The sequence below is a fragment of the Pleurodeles waltl genome, chromosome 4_1, assembly GCF_031143425.1.
Source record: "Pleurodeles waltl isolate 20211129_DDA chromosome 4_1, aPleWal1.hap1.20221129, whole genome shotgun sequence".
Classification (NCBI taxonomy): domain Eukaryota; kingdom Metazoa; phylum Chordata; class Amphibia; order Caudata; family Salamandridae; genus Pleurodeles; species Pleurodeles waltl.
The window spans coordinates 786,403,287-786,418,354 of NC_090442.1; positions in this window are offsets into that span (position 1 = coordinate 786,403,287).

Sequence of the window (15,068 nt, forward strand, 5' to 3'; positions counted from 1 at the left end):
CCATTCCTATCCTTGGGTAGGGATGAGGCACTGCTAGTTAGCCGGAGAAAAACCCGGATTGGAGCGACAGGTGTCACCCGCAGTGGGTTAGACTTAGTCTCCCACACCACGGGCGATTCTGCCGCTCAAAATCCAGTAGTCTCATTAGAATAATGAGAGCAACATTTTTTGCCCAGTTTTTAGGTGCAATTTCAACTAAAGTGCACTGTGATCCTGCTAACCGGGTCCCCAGTGCCAGGGTTCATTCCTTAAAAGAAGACACCTGGTCACTTGATCCCCAAGTGACCAGGCCCTTCAGCTCCTTATAAGCTCCTAGTAAATGGTACACCTTGTACCAAGGGCATGGGTACTGACGAGGGCCCCTCAGAGCTGTAGCACAACTTGTGCCACTCTGAGGGAACCAGCACCAGTCTTATGCAGACTTCCAATTGCAGGCTGCTTGACAAGGTACTTCCAAAATTGAAAACACGGCATGGCACACAGCCTGTGAGCATACCCCTTAAACACTTTATGCAATATATGTAAGTCATCCTGCTAGTAGGCCTTACAGCCCTAAGGTAGGGTGCATTATATTACATGCAAGGGCATTTCTGCATGAGCAGATATGCCCCTGCTATGTCTTTGTCGATTCCCAGACATAATAATGGTACAGAGAAGCCACTTTAAATGCATGTGCTGGACACTGGTCACTACGAGTTCCCCAGCTACATGATGGCTTCTCTGAATCCTGAAATGTTTGGTGTCAAACATCTCAGAATAATAAACCCTCACTGACCCCAATTATGGATTTAGTAAAAATAAATGCACACAGAGGGCACCTTAGATGTGCCCCCTGAAAACCTACCAAATACTAGTGTGCTGACTGACTGGTCCTGACCAGTTCAGCCACCACAGACACATTTCTGGCCCCCCACCGTAAGAGCCAGTGCTCTCAAGGGCCTGAGACAAAAGCCTGCACTCAGGATAGATTGGACCTCCTCTCCCAGGCAGGATGGACATTTCAGGGCGGGGAGCTTCAAAGGCCTTGCTGCCTTTGTAATGCGACCCAGGTCTCTCCAGATGGTGGAGGTAACCAACCTCCTGTCCTGACCCTAAGGTGGATGGGCTGAAGTGAACACTACTTTTTTAAATTCCTCCATCTTGTTAGGAAGGAATTAGGCCCCTAGGGTTAGGGTTATGCACACTTCCCAGTGGAAGTAGTCATAAAAAGTGTGTAGTCATCCTAAAGGTGAGTAGCCCATTGGCTATCGCCTGGCACCCCCTGTAACGCCCCTTAATTCAGTATTTAGGTGGCACCTCTGAGCCCTAGAACTCGGATTCCTGATGACCTAAGAAGAGCCAGACACTACAGCATCACACCAGCAGAGACGTCTGCAAACACTAACTGGCTTGGCCCCAGCCCTACCAGCCTGTCTGCAGCCCTCAACGATTCTGCATCAGAAGACGATCCATCCTGCAGATCAGCAACCTCCAAAGCCCCAGAGGACTGACTGCCTTCGACAAAGATCAAGAACTTCCATGGACAGTGGACCTGTCCAGAAGAAACCAACTTTAAAGAAAAATAACTCTGCCCTGAGGAACCGTGAAACCGAACTCGGACCCACCTCTGCACCAGACGATCACGGCCCGAATCCAAGTGACGCACCAGTCCTGTGAAGGTTCCCCAGTGATGCTGAGCCTGAGTCCACCATGGATTGACTCCTGCCGGACTCTGCCTCGAAGCCTGCAGCCTCAATCCAAAGACGCCCCTGACCGCCCAGTAAGCTGTGTTCCGACATGAAATAGACAACCCCTACATACGGAGCACCTGGACCTTGGGAACTGGGCCGTAAGTGTCCCCAAGTCCTTCAACATCCAGACTTACCTGGGCACCTGTGGACTTTCTTCATTCAGCCTCCTGGCCCGAGCCTGCAGCCTTTTTCCAAAACCGACCTCCTCTATTGACTTGCATTGGGCGTCCAAAGCTGGGTTGGCACTCTGCATCTGGCTGGCCCTATGTCGGTGAGTGTGTAAGGTGGTGATGCCTTGTGGCCTCCCCGCACTTACCTCAACCCCAGGAGATCGACCCCAGACACCTCTTTACTCACCTGTGAGCAGAGCATCTTTGTTCAGCCCAGTCTCCAATGGTTAACTTTGGGCTCCTGATACCGAATTTGACCTCTGCACCCTGCTGTAGGTGCACTCATAGTTCTGATTTGAACCTTGATTACTTACCTGCATAACTGCTTTCTTGTTTTCCTCCCATAGGTTAACATTGAAGACTCTGAAAATTGCAGTGTTGAGTTTTGAAACTGAAAAGTATTTTTAATTTTAAAGCTGCTTACCTTATAACAAAGCTCTTTGATTCAAAGCATATATGAAAGCAAATGGTTTTTTTCTAATTTGGTCTCGGATTTATTATTTGAGTGGGGGTCTCATTTATTGTAACTGTGAGTACAACAAGTGCTTAACACGACTCCTTGATAAGCCGAACTGCTCGCCCACACTACTACAAATAGAACATTAGACCTATCTGTTTCTGTTTTTGCAAACCTTTGGGAATCTGCTAGACTCTCTGCACTGTGTACTTCTTTTTAGTGCACCATATAGAGAGCTAGCGACCTACATATTTCAACTCAAGAATGTGGGAAAGTACCATCTTGCCTGGCATGTTACCCCCATTTTTACACGTATGTAAGTTTGTTTTTGCCTGTCTCACTGGGATCCTGCTAGCCAGGACCCCAGGGCTCATAGTTTGTGGCCTGAATGTGTGTATCTGTGTAGTGACTAACTGTGTCACTGAGACTCTGCTAACCAGAACCTCAGTGCCTATGCTCTCTCTGCCTTTAAAATTGTCACTATAGGCTAGTGACCATTTTCACCAATTCTAATTGGCTCACTGGAACACCCTTATAATTCCCTAGTATATGATACCTAGGTACCCAGGGTATTGGGGTTCCAGGAGATCCCTATGGGCTGCAGCATTTCTTTTGCCACCCATAGGGAGCTCAGACAAATCTTACACGACTGCCATTGCAGCCTGAGTGAAATAACACACACGTTATTTCACAGCCATTTTACACTGCACTTAAGTAACTTATAAGTCACCTAGTGAAGGTTAGGTGCAAAGTTACTAAGTGTGAGGGCACCCTGGCACTAGCCAAGGTGCCCCACATAGTTCAGGGCAATTTCCCCCGTAGTGCACGCGTGCAATGGGGACACCATTGCACGCGTGCACTACAAATAGGTCAGTACCTATATGTAACTTCACAATGGTAACTCCGGATATGGCCATGTAACATGTCTAAGATCATGGAATTGTCCCCTCATGCCAAATCTGGTATTGGGTGCCAATCCCATGCATCCCCGGGGCTCCACTATGGACCCCGGGTACTGCCAAACCAGCTCTCTGGGGTTTTCTCTGCAGCTGCTGCCACCCCACAGACAGGGTTCTGCCCTCCTGGTGTCTGTGCAGCCCAGTCCCAGGAAGGCAGAAAAAAGAATTTCCTCTCCCTTTGGAAATAGGTGTTAAGGGCTGGGGAGGAGTAGCCTCCCCCAGCCTCTGGAAATGCTTTGAAGGGCACAGATGGTGCCCTCCTTGCATAAACCAGTCTACACCGGTTCAGGGAGCCCCAGCCCCTGCTCTTGCACGAAACTGGACAAAGGAAAGGGGAGTGACCACTCCCCTGTCCATCACCACCCCAGGGGTGGTGCCCAGAGCTCCTCCAGTGTGTCCCGGACATCTGCCATTTTGAACCCAGAGGTGTGAGGACACAATGGAGGCCTCTGAGTGGCCAGTGCCAGCAGGTGACATCAGAGACCCCTCCTGATAGGTGCTTACCTCACTAGGTGGCCAACCCTCCTCTGAGGGCTATTTAGGGTCTCTCCTGTGGGCTTTTCCTCAGATAACGACTTGCAAGAATTCACCAGAGTTCCTCTGTGCCTCTCTCTTCTACTTCTGCCAAGGATCGACCGCTGACTGCTGCAGGACGCCTGCAAAACTGCAACAAAGTAGCAAGAAGACTACCAGCGATATTGTAGCGCGTAATCCTGCCGGCGTTCTTAACTGTTTCCTGGTGGTGCATGCTCTGAGGGCTGTCTGCCTTCAACCTGCACTGGAAGCCACAAAGAAATCTCCTGTGGGTTGACGGAATTTTCCCCCTGCTCCAGCAGGCACCAAACTTCAGCGTCACTGGTACTCTGGGACCCCTCTCATCCTGAAAAGCGTGGCCCCTGGAACACAGGTGGTGGACCCAAGTGACCTAGACTGTCCGGTGGTCTAACTGTCCAAATTTGGAGGAGGTAAGTCCTTGCCTCCTCTCTCCAGACAGTAATCCTGTGCACCACGTGAACTGCAGCTGCTAGGGCTCCTGTGCACTTTTGCACTTCTGCATTGCTCAACTCGCTGAGTTGACCACCAACTTTGTGGGACCATCTTTTGTAGTGTTGAGACGACCGCTGTGCTCAGTTTTCTTGAACCCTTGTTCAAGTACTTCTGCGGGTGCTTCTTTCTTGTGCATGGGCTCTCTGTATTGCTGAGGACCCCCTCTGTCTCCTCTCCCAAGTGGTGACATCCTGGTCCTTTCCTGAGCCCGGGCAGCACCCTTTTTCTTCAACCACAACCTTTGCAGCTAGCAAGCCTTGTTTGTGGTCTTTCTCTAGGGAAACAATGATGCATCCTCCAGCACTCCGTGGGACATCTTCTGCACAAAGGAGAAGTTCCTAGCACCTTTCGTTGTTGCAGAATCTTCAGCTTCTATCCGGAGGCAGACTTTTTTCGCCTTCATCCGGGGTTTAGTGGGCTCCTACCCCCCCTGGATACTTTCGTGACTCTTGGACTTGGTCCCCTTCCTTTGCAAGTCCTCAGGTCCAGGAATCCGTCTTCAGTGCTTTGTAGCCTGTTATGGTCTTTGCAGAATCCTCTATCACGAGTTTAGTGTGTTTCTGGAGAAGTAATATCACTTTACTCCTACTTTTCGGGGTCTTGAGGTGGGGTATCTTGGACACCCTTAGTCTTTTCTTAAACTCCCAGCGACCCCCTACACACTACACTAGCCTAGGAGTCCATTCCTGGTTCGCTTTCCACTTTCAGAGTATATGGTTTGTGTTGCCCCTAGGCCTATTGCATCCTATTATATTCTACAGTGTTTGCACTATTTTTCTAACTTACCTGATTATGGCTTGTGTGTATATTTTGTGTATTTTACTTACCTCCTAAGGAAGTATATCCTGTGAGATATGTTTGGCACATTGTCACTAAAATAAAGTACCGTTATTTTTAGTAACTCTGAATATTGTTATTCTTATGATATAGTGCCTATAGGATATAAGTGGTGTAGTAGGAGCTTTGCATGTCTCCTAGTTCAGCCTAAGATGCTCTGCTATAGCTACCTCTATCAGCCTAAGCTGCTAGAACACTACTAATCTACTAATAAGGGATATCTGGACCTGGCACAAGGTGTAAGTACCATCAGGTACCCACGAGAAGCCAGGCCAGCCTCCTACAAAGAACTTCGTCATAAGCTAAGTATGTTTTCAAGCATAAATACTTTTTAGTTGCAAACATTGACACAGAGTAGTTTCAGAGTTCTTCATTGTTAACCTGTGGAAGGAAAACACATTCATCAAACAAGCACCTGTTGATGACTCACTGGACCAATCTTGTAGACTTAAGGTAAGTACTGGTCAAGGGTCAGGACCACACCAACAGGTCACTCCAGGCAACACTGGTGCGGCCGGGTGCAGTACGCGTAGTGTGCCTATGTATTTCATGTGGATTTAGGATTAGGCTAGGACTGGGTGTCCTAGTTTGGTGAACCACCGAGTGGGCTCAGGTCTTGTGATGCTTGGGACGTAAGGACACTGGTTGCCCTCCTGTCTTTGATCCAGGGCATCTGGGCAAAGAGGGTTCTTGGACCGTCAAGTGTCTGTCACCGGTGGCTGTCACGGTGGAGGGGAGCCCACATAACAGACTGCATGTGTGGACTTGGGGACCATTAGCAACACAAAAGGATGATGGACGGAGTGCTGACAATGCAAACACTCTCCCCCAGTAGATCTGGGTTTAATCCATCGTTCTTTTGCTTACCATGCCAGCCCATTTTGGACCCAGCCATATGCAAATCAGTCTTGACCCTGTTCCCCATGGGAACAGTCCAGCCCGAACTGCCAGGCCAGGTCCTCCCTGGACCGGAAACAAGCATCCTGGGACCGTTTTCAGGGTATCATCCTTCTTCAGCCAGGCTAGCTTGATTCCAGTGGCACAGTGAGCAAAGGACCCACGTCTGGGCATACCCTTCCCACTTAGGGCAACTTTAGCAACACAAAAGGATGATGGACGGAGTGCTGACAATGCAAACACTCTCCCCCAGTCACAGATCTGGGTTTAATCCATAGTTTTTTTGCTCACCATGCCACCCCAGTTTGGACCCAGCCATATGCAAATCAGTCTTGACCCTGTTCCCCATGGGAACAGTCCAGCCCGAACTGCCAGGCCAGGTCCTCCCTGGATCAGAAACAATCATCCTGGGACCGGTTTCAGGGTATCACTCTTCTTCAGCCAGGCTAGCTTGATTCCAGTGGCACAGTGAGCAAGGGACCCACGTCTGGGCATACCCTTCACACTTAGGGCAACTTTAGCAACACAAAAGGATGATGGACTGACTGCTGACAATGCAAACACTCTCCCCCAATCACAGATCTGGGTTTAATCCATCATTCTTTTGCTCACCATGCCACCCCAGTTTGGACCCAGCTATATGCAAATCAGTCTTGACCCTGTTCCCCATGGGAACAGTCCAGCCCGAACTGCCATGCCAGGTCCTCCCTGGACCCGAAACAAGCATCCTGGGACCGGTTTCAGGGTATCACCCTTCTTCAGCCAGGCTAGCTTGATTCCAGTGGCACAGTGAGCAAGGGACTCACGTCTGGGCATACCCTTCCCACTTAGGGCAACTTTAGCAACACAAAAGGATGATGGACGGAGTGCTGACAATGCAAACACTCTCCCCCAGTCACAGATCTGGGTTTAATCCATCGTTCTTTTGGTCACCATGCCACCCCAGTTTGGACCCAGCCATATGCAAATCAGTCTTGACCCAAAAGAACGATGGATTAAACCCAGATCTGTGACTGGGCGTGAGTGGTTGAAAAGTTTCAACACTCCGCCCATCATCCTTTAGCTAGCCTGGCTGATGAAGGGTGATACCCTGAAACCTGTCCCAGGATGCTTGTTTGCGGTCCAGGGAGGACCTGGCTTGGCAGTTTGGGCTGGACTGTTCCCTAGTGGAACAGGGTCAAGACTGATTTGCATATGGCTGGGTCCAACCTGGGGTGGCATGGTGAGCAAAAGAACGATGGATTAAACCCAGATCTGTGACTGGGCGTGAGTGGTTGAAAAGTTTCAACACTCCGTCCATCATCCTTTTGTGTTGCTAAAGTTGCCCTAAGTGGGAAGGGTATGCCCTGACGTGGGTCCCTTGCTCACTGTGCCACTGGATTCAAGCTAGCCTGGCTGATGAAGGGTGATACTCTGAAACCGGTTCCTGGATGCTTGTTTCCGGTCCAGGGAGGACCTGGCTTGGCAGTTCGGGCTGGACTATTCCCTAGTGGAACAGGGTCAAGACTGATTTGCATATGGCTGTGTCCAACCTGGGGTGGCATGGTGAGCAAAAGAACGATGGATTAAACCCAGATCTGTGACTGGGCGTGAGTGGTTGAAAAGTTTCAACACTCCGTCCATCATCCTTTTGTGTTGCTAAAGTTGCCCTAAGTGGGAAGAGTATGCCCAGATGTGGGTCCATTGCTCACTGTGCCACTGGATTCGAGCTAGCCTGGCTGATGAAGGGTGATACCCTGAAACCGGTCCGAGGATGCTTGTTTCCGGTCCACGGAGGACCTGGATTGGCAGTTCGGGCTGGACTGTTCCCTAGTTGAACCGGGTCAAGACTGATTTGCATATGGCTGAGTCCAACATGGGGTGGCATGGTGAGCAAAAGAACGATGGATTAAACCCAGATCTGTGACTGGGTGTGAGTGGTTGAAAAGTTTCAACACTCCGTCCATCATCCTTTTGTGTTGCTAAAGTTGCCCTAAGTGGGAAGGGTATGCCCAGACGTGGGTCCATTGCTCACTGAGCCACTGGATTCAAGCTAGCCTGGCTGATGAAGGGTGATACCCTGAAACCGGTCCGAGGATGCTTGTTTCCAGTCCAGGGAGGACCTGGCTTGGCAGTTCGGGCTGGACTGTTCCCTAGTGGAACAGGGTCAGGACTGATTTGCATATGGCTGGGTCCAACATGGGGTGGCATGGTGAGCAAAAGAATGATGGATTAAACCGAGATCTGTGACTGGGCGTGAGTGGTTGAAAAGTTTCAACACTCAATCCATCATCCTTTTGTGTTGCTAAAGTTGCCCTAAGTGGGAAGGGTATGCCCAGAAGTGGGTCCCTTGCTCACTGTGCCACTGGATTCAAGCTAGCCTGGCTGATGAAGGGTGATACCCTGAAACCGGTCCCAGGATGCTTGTTTCCGGTCAAGGGAGTACCTGGCTTGGCAGTTCGGGCTGGACTGTTCCCTAGTGGAACAGGGTCAAGACTGATTTGCATATGGCTGGGTCCAACATGGGGTGGCATGGTGAACAAAAGAACGATGGATTAAACCCAGATCTGTGACTGGGCGTGAGTGGTTGAAAAGTTTCAACAGTCCGTCCATCATCCTTTTGTGTTGCTGGACTTGGGGACCAGCCTGGGTGAACCAACAAGTGGGCTCAAGTCTCATAAGCCAGGATGATGCAGTAACACCAGTGTTCCTCTTCTTCTCAGTCTGGGTGCAGAGGTACAGTGGACCGCCAGGATTACAATCACCAGTGGTGGTCACGGTTGAGGGGGTGTGCACAAAGTGGCTGCAGGCATCGGTGTGGAGGTTGTAGTAGGGATAGCCATGATGGACGTGGCTTCTGGAGAGGCTGGGGACAAGGTTGGCAACATTGGCACACTTCGACATAGCCTGGGAGTCTGGGGTGTAGTGATGCTGTTCGGAAAAGATTTTAGCAGTTGAGAGTTCTCTTCAGCGGTTCTTTGGTGCCTGCAAGGATGCAGGGGAACCATCTCCGCTACTCCACAGGAGTTCCTAGTGTTGGGATGAAGCGTGGCAGTCTTCCCAGACTCTTTAAAGTTTCACAGCTGGAGGATGAGGCATCTTTTTTCGCAATTGTTGAAGTCCATAGGCAGGCTGCTGGGTTGGCGTAGAGTCAGTCATGGGTCTTCTGTTCTTGCTTTCTGCATCTCTGGAGTGTCCTCCTTCAGGTCAGCAGGGATCTGAGTTCTAGAGTTTGGGGTGCCACCTAAATACTAAATTTAGGGCCATTACAGGGAGTGCCAGGTGGTAGCCATTGGCTTGAGAACCTTTAGGGTGACTACACCCTTTCTATGACCACTTCCACTCGATAACCCTAACCCTGGTGGCCTAATTCCTTCCAAAGAAAGATGTAGGAAATTAAAAAGTGGTGCCCACTTCAGCTCATCCACTTTAGGTGTGGGACTGGCATGAATTGGGCACACTTCCTAATCTGCCCAATTTTCCTGCCTGTTCTGCTGCCAAAAGTGAGGTCAGGACAGATGGGGGGAGGGGGAGTCATCTCCACCATCTGGAGAGACCTGGATCCCATTACAAAGGCGGTTAGGCCTTTTAAGCTTCTCACCCTGGAATGTCCATCTTGCCTGGGTGAGGTGCTAACACCCCTGCCCAGTGCAGGCTTTTGTCTCTGGCTCTCACCTGGGGGGAGAGGGGGGGCAGAAACGTGCCTAAGGAGGCTCAGGTCAGGACAAGTCAGTCAACACACTTGTAGCTGGTAGGTTTTCAGGGAGCACCTATAATGTGCCCTCTGGGTGCATTTATTAATAAATCACTCATTGGAATGAGGGAGGGTTTATTAATCTGTTATGTTTGATACAAAACATCCCTGGGTTCAGAGAAGCCATCATGTAGGTGGGAAACTCGTAGTGACCATTGTCTAGCACATGCATTTAAAATGGTTTCCCTGTTCAGCTCGTGTACATATGCCCTCACATGTGTCCTGATGCACCCTGCCTCAGGTGTGACTGACACCCAGCACTTGCAGTGGTAGGGGACCTGACACACAGGGGTGTGTGACAGGTCGTGTTTTCAATTCAACCTGCACCAACACACGCAGTCTGCAATGGTAGCAATGTGTGGGTTTGGTGAGGGTCCCTGGGGGTGGCACAACTGGTGCTGAAGTCCTCAGGGACCTTCTTTAGTGCCAGGGTTACCATTTAGTCAGGACTTACAGATGGTGCTATAGAGAGTGCCAATTGCGGAGAACAACTGTGCAGTTTTGGGAAAGAGCTCTGGCACTGGGGACCTGGTTAGCAGGGACCCAGTGCACTTTCAGTCCAAATCACAACAGATTTCAGTCAAAAAGTGGGGGCTAACCATGTAAAAAAAGGTGCTTTCTTACAGAGCACCTGCCCTAATTAGAGTCTAACTGTAAGTTTTCTGTAAACATGTTGGCTCTGTGAAAGGAATACTTACTCAGATGGCTTGATGGAATTGTGGCTCTTAGAGGAAGAATTTTAGACCTTTTGCCCTATGGGCGGATAGTGTAAAGATTTATTTTTCTCTGTCCATCACAGCTAGGAAAAACCCAGTGACAAAGGACATGAAAGAAACAATAATTCCCCCCAACAGCCTGGGATAAAACTCATGGGGTATGAGACCTCTTTTTTCTTTTGCTTTTCAAAACCAAACTCCCACTTTGGGAGACATTCTTTTTACACAGCACACATTTTAAAAGTTTGGCAACCAGCCGTCATGGCTGATAGTTGCTTCCATAAAACTTTTCATACATTGCAGGAACTGCTGTGACAGTAGTGCCTGTCAATGTACATAGTTGGTCGCAGGTAATTGTAATTATAATAGTATTTATATTGCGCTTACTACCCCTGACGAGGCGTCGAAGCTCTTTTCGGCGAGTAGCACGCTACTCCGGAACCCAAAAGGAATTAGTGGTCGATTAGTATAGGGAAATATGAGTACAGTTTTAGTATTATTTTGAGTTAATTTGAGCCGTGGATATGTGAGTTTGTTAGTTGGATTGACTGGAGAGGTGGGGGAGGGAAGAATCCAGAAGTGTTAATTGGGAGTTTCTAGTAATAGGATTTAGGTTTGGGATGAGTAAAGGGGGCATGGAGGAGGGACATGTCTGTGGAAAGGGTTGGGGAGATCATAGCAGCAAGAGGTGTTTTGGATGAGTTAAAGCTGAGGTAAATGAGGGAGAATTTAGTAGGGTTGTTTGGGAGATCATGGTAGTAAACTGAAGTTGAGGTGAGTTAGATGTGGAAGAGGAGGGAAGAGCTTAGGCAGGGTTATTTAGGAGATGAAAGTAGTAGAATGGATTTGGGATGAGTCAGATTGGGAATGGAGAATAGATTAATAGAGACATGACATATGGCGATGGGTAGACAAAGTAAAGCTTACAAGAGAGTAGACAGAGATAATTTGGGATGGTGAACGTGATATCCACATCATGCCAACAGACAACCCTCCATCCACAAAACTCTAAATCAGATCATTAAAATCAGAGAAACAGTCCTGTAATAGAATCTTCTGTATTTACAGGTGGTATGGAGAAGCCCCAGCCTGGACCTCCAAATACAGTGCACACAACAAACATTGGTATGCTATAATCATTTAGAATGTATTACAAGCTATTCCTCTATAAATCATGTAAGAATTAAAATTATGAATACCTTAAAATATTGAATACCTTAGTGATAAATAACTGAAATGGGTGAAAGCCAACTACACCCCAAACATTGTTCATCACATGTCATTAACCTAATATTCTGATGAGTACTTTCAACCACAGCTTCCTCAATTTTAGAAGGTTATTTAAGGGCCAGCCTGGATCCAGAAGCTTTTTGAGTAATACTCTTGTGCATCACCAATTGGTGAGAATGCTTCTTCGGAGCACTGCTCTCAATTTCATCAGCCAACTCCTTATAACAAAAAATGTAATGTGCTAGGGAATGATGTACCTTCTAAGAAGACAGGTTTAAAACCATGGTGCGACTGTAGAAAACAGATGTTGGTCATGGACCAGCACAAGGAGTGTCTTTGGTGTTGAGGCTTATGGAATGACTTGAAGTTGTGTGACATGTGCCCTCATGCACTTGAAGGCAATCCAGACATGAAAAAGGAAGCTGTACATCTCGAAACACAAGAAGACAAAGAAATCAAGGGCATGGACTTGCTTCCACTCTTAAGGTCATTCCATCAGTGTTCAGGTTTGCAGTTAGAGTTGTCCAGTAAGCCAAGATTGAAGTCCTCCAATAAGTCAATGCCAGAGCCTTACTGTGAGCATAAGAAATCAATGCGGGTCTTGGTTCCATCTCATGACTCTATATAAAGAGAAAGTGCATGGGTGTCACTGTGTCAGTTGGTATCCCTCTGGCTCTTAAGTTGCGTAGCAGATCCCTCAGTTGGTTCGGTGCACCCCAATTTTCCTGGACCATTGCCAGTGCCACAGCAGAATGAAGCCTTGTTGCAGATATTTATCAATCTGCTGGCTTTTACTGGTGAGCCTTCGAGTCACAAGGATTCGCATGGGCCCCTCAGTCGGGATCCAACTGGCAGATCCATTCTAGGCACTGTCTGGCCCCCTTGGACCTATCACAAGTGCCGTACCAGCTCTGCCACCAAATTCCACCCCATGTGTACGATCTGTGTCAGTCCCTCCCTTATCGATGTTGGTAACTAAGCCTCAGGTGCCTGAATAGGATCCAGTGCTGGTTCCAGTTTTTGACCCCACAACAACATCAGCACAATTGTGACTGATCAGACTACAAAATTACTAAGGGGCTAACCAGTTATCATAGCTCCTGATTCTAATCCTGTGCTCCAAGTAAAGGAGATGCATCCTCGGAAGCTCCATTATCTTTTTGGCTACTGTTCTGACCAAAGCTTCCTACCACCCAGATATAATGATCGTGGGGATGGTAGTAATTTACCCCCTCATTATGATGATCACAATTTTTACATGGACTTACAAGAGGCCAGATGGCTTGATAGCTCACCTAATGTAGCATTGAATTCATTATTTGGACTCCAGCAGAAGAGAGGCTTCATTTGCAGTATTCATTCGATGAGCCGTTGAGGTCTTAGAGCTACAACTATTCTCTGTTGAAGTTAAGATAAATGTCCTTCCGGAAAAACTTACACCATAGGCCAGCCACATCTGAGCCCTTGCTCCCATTCAGTGAAGCTCTCACTGACAACTTAATGGACACCTGGAGAAGGCCCTGTTCCTGTCCACCATAGAAGAGGCAGGTGGCCAGCTGTCACAAATCATAAGGTTAATAGGAGAAGCCCAGATAACCCTTTGCAAATCAGGCTTGTATATCTCAGACAGTAAGGGATTTTCCATAGGGATGGATTTTCTGGGTACAACATTAATGGTGTAGTTCACTAATAGTTAAATGTATTCTTTGTAAACAAACTCAGTCTGATTGATTTATCATGCCACTATCACTGCATATAACTCAGCAGTTTTCAGTCTGTGCACCATGGCACCCCTGTGCACCATCAAAACTAGCCAGGGGTGCCTCAAGCAGATGCACATCTTGAATTATATATATATATAATCTGCTAGAGACTACTAGCTACAGATGCCTTACCTTTGAATTTCCCCAGGTATCGGACTGGTTATGTAAGCTTTTGCTCAAGCAATACCCCTGCGCTCGGGGTGTCAAGGATTTCACCCAGGAAGGCAGGGTTCAAACCGTGGCACCTGTCACCACGCCATGTTGGTTACCGATCATCACATCTTCTGCCTCGGGTATCTCGAGCATGACCACAATTCGTAGTCATGCTCAGACTGCTGGACCATGGTGCAGAAAGCTTTGAGGGAATGGTTCCTAAAGCTGCTTGCAGCCTGGCAGTTGATGACACTGGCACACTTGAGTTCTAGGAGGTCTCGGTTCTGGTCAAGAAAGAGGTCGTAGGACCGCTCCTGGAGCGAGCGCAAAGTCCTCTTCATCACACTCGAGGTCCTCTGGACACAAAAGAAGAAGTCCCAATGGACTTCAACTTCACCTCGTCCATCAGCTGACGAGCAAGAAACATCTATGTTCCAGGTACGGTTCTGAGGAGCCACTGCCAAGTCTGACTCTGCACGTCCCCTCTCCAGATTCTGGCTTACGCTCTCTCCCTACAGTGACTACGGAGAAGGGAGCATCCTATGCAGTGGTGGTGCATAGTGCAGCGGAGGTCCGCAACCTCGAACAGCCCTCAGTGGCTGTCAAGACAAACATCTTGACTGAAGTGGTTCATCCTTGGGGCTTCTGCTTCCAAACCCCTTCTTCCCTTTAATGAGAGAATACTGACGTTCTGCTGGGAACTTGGGCAAAGCCCAGCCTAGGGGTTCCTGTAAATAGGATAACTGCCTGCCGCCATAGCCCTGCACCGGACGATCTTAGTTTCCTGAAACAACACCCTACTCCTGAGAGTTTGGTAGTAGAGGCCTCAACTTCCCATGGCGCTTTCTCTTCCGCTCCCCCAGACATGGAATCCAAGAGGCTGGACCATTTTGGGAAGAAGATATTTTCTTCCACCAGCCTGGCACTGAGGTCGGTAAACACCTCCTGCTTATTGAGCCATTTCTCACACACCATTTGGGATACCATAGCGCCTCAGGTCCCGCTGGAGGTCTGGGCCAAACTCACCCAAGCAATAAAAGACAGGACGGACGCAGCGAAGTTCACCATTCGGTGTGGCCTGGATATGACTGACTTGCTGGGCAGAGCGTTTGCGTCGACAGTGACAACACTCATGGCTGAGAACATCCGGCATTTCCTGGTATGTCCAGGCAAACCTTACGAACATGCCCTTTGATGGGGCTCACTTGTTTGGCAACAAGGCAGACTCAGCACTGGAGCGCTTTAAGGACTCTTGGGCTATGGCCAAGTCCATTGGCCTCTCGGCAACCACCCATTCACTATCTACCTTTTGCCCCTTTCTTGGATATGGAAGGGGCGTGGCACCACACCAGCTCTATGCCAGCCACCATCCTATG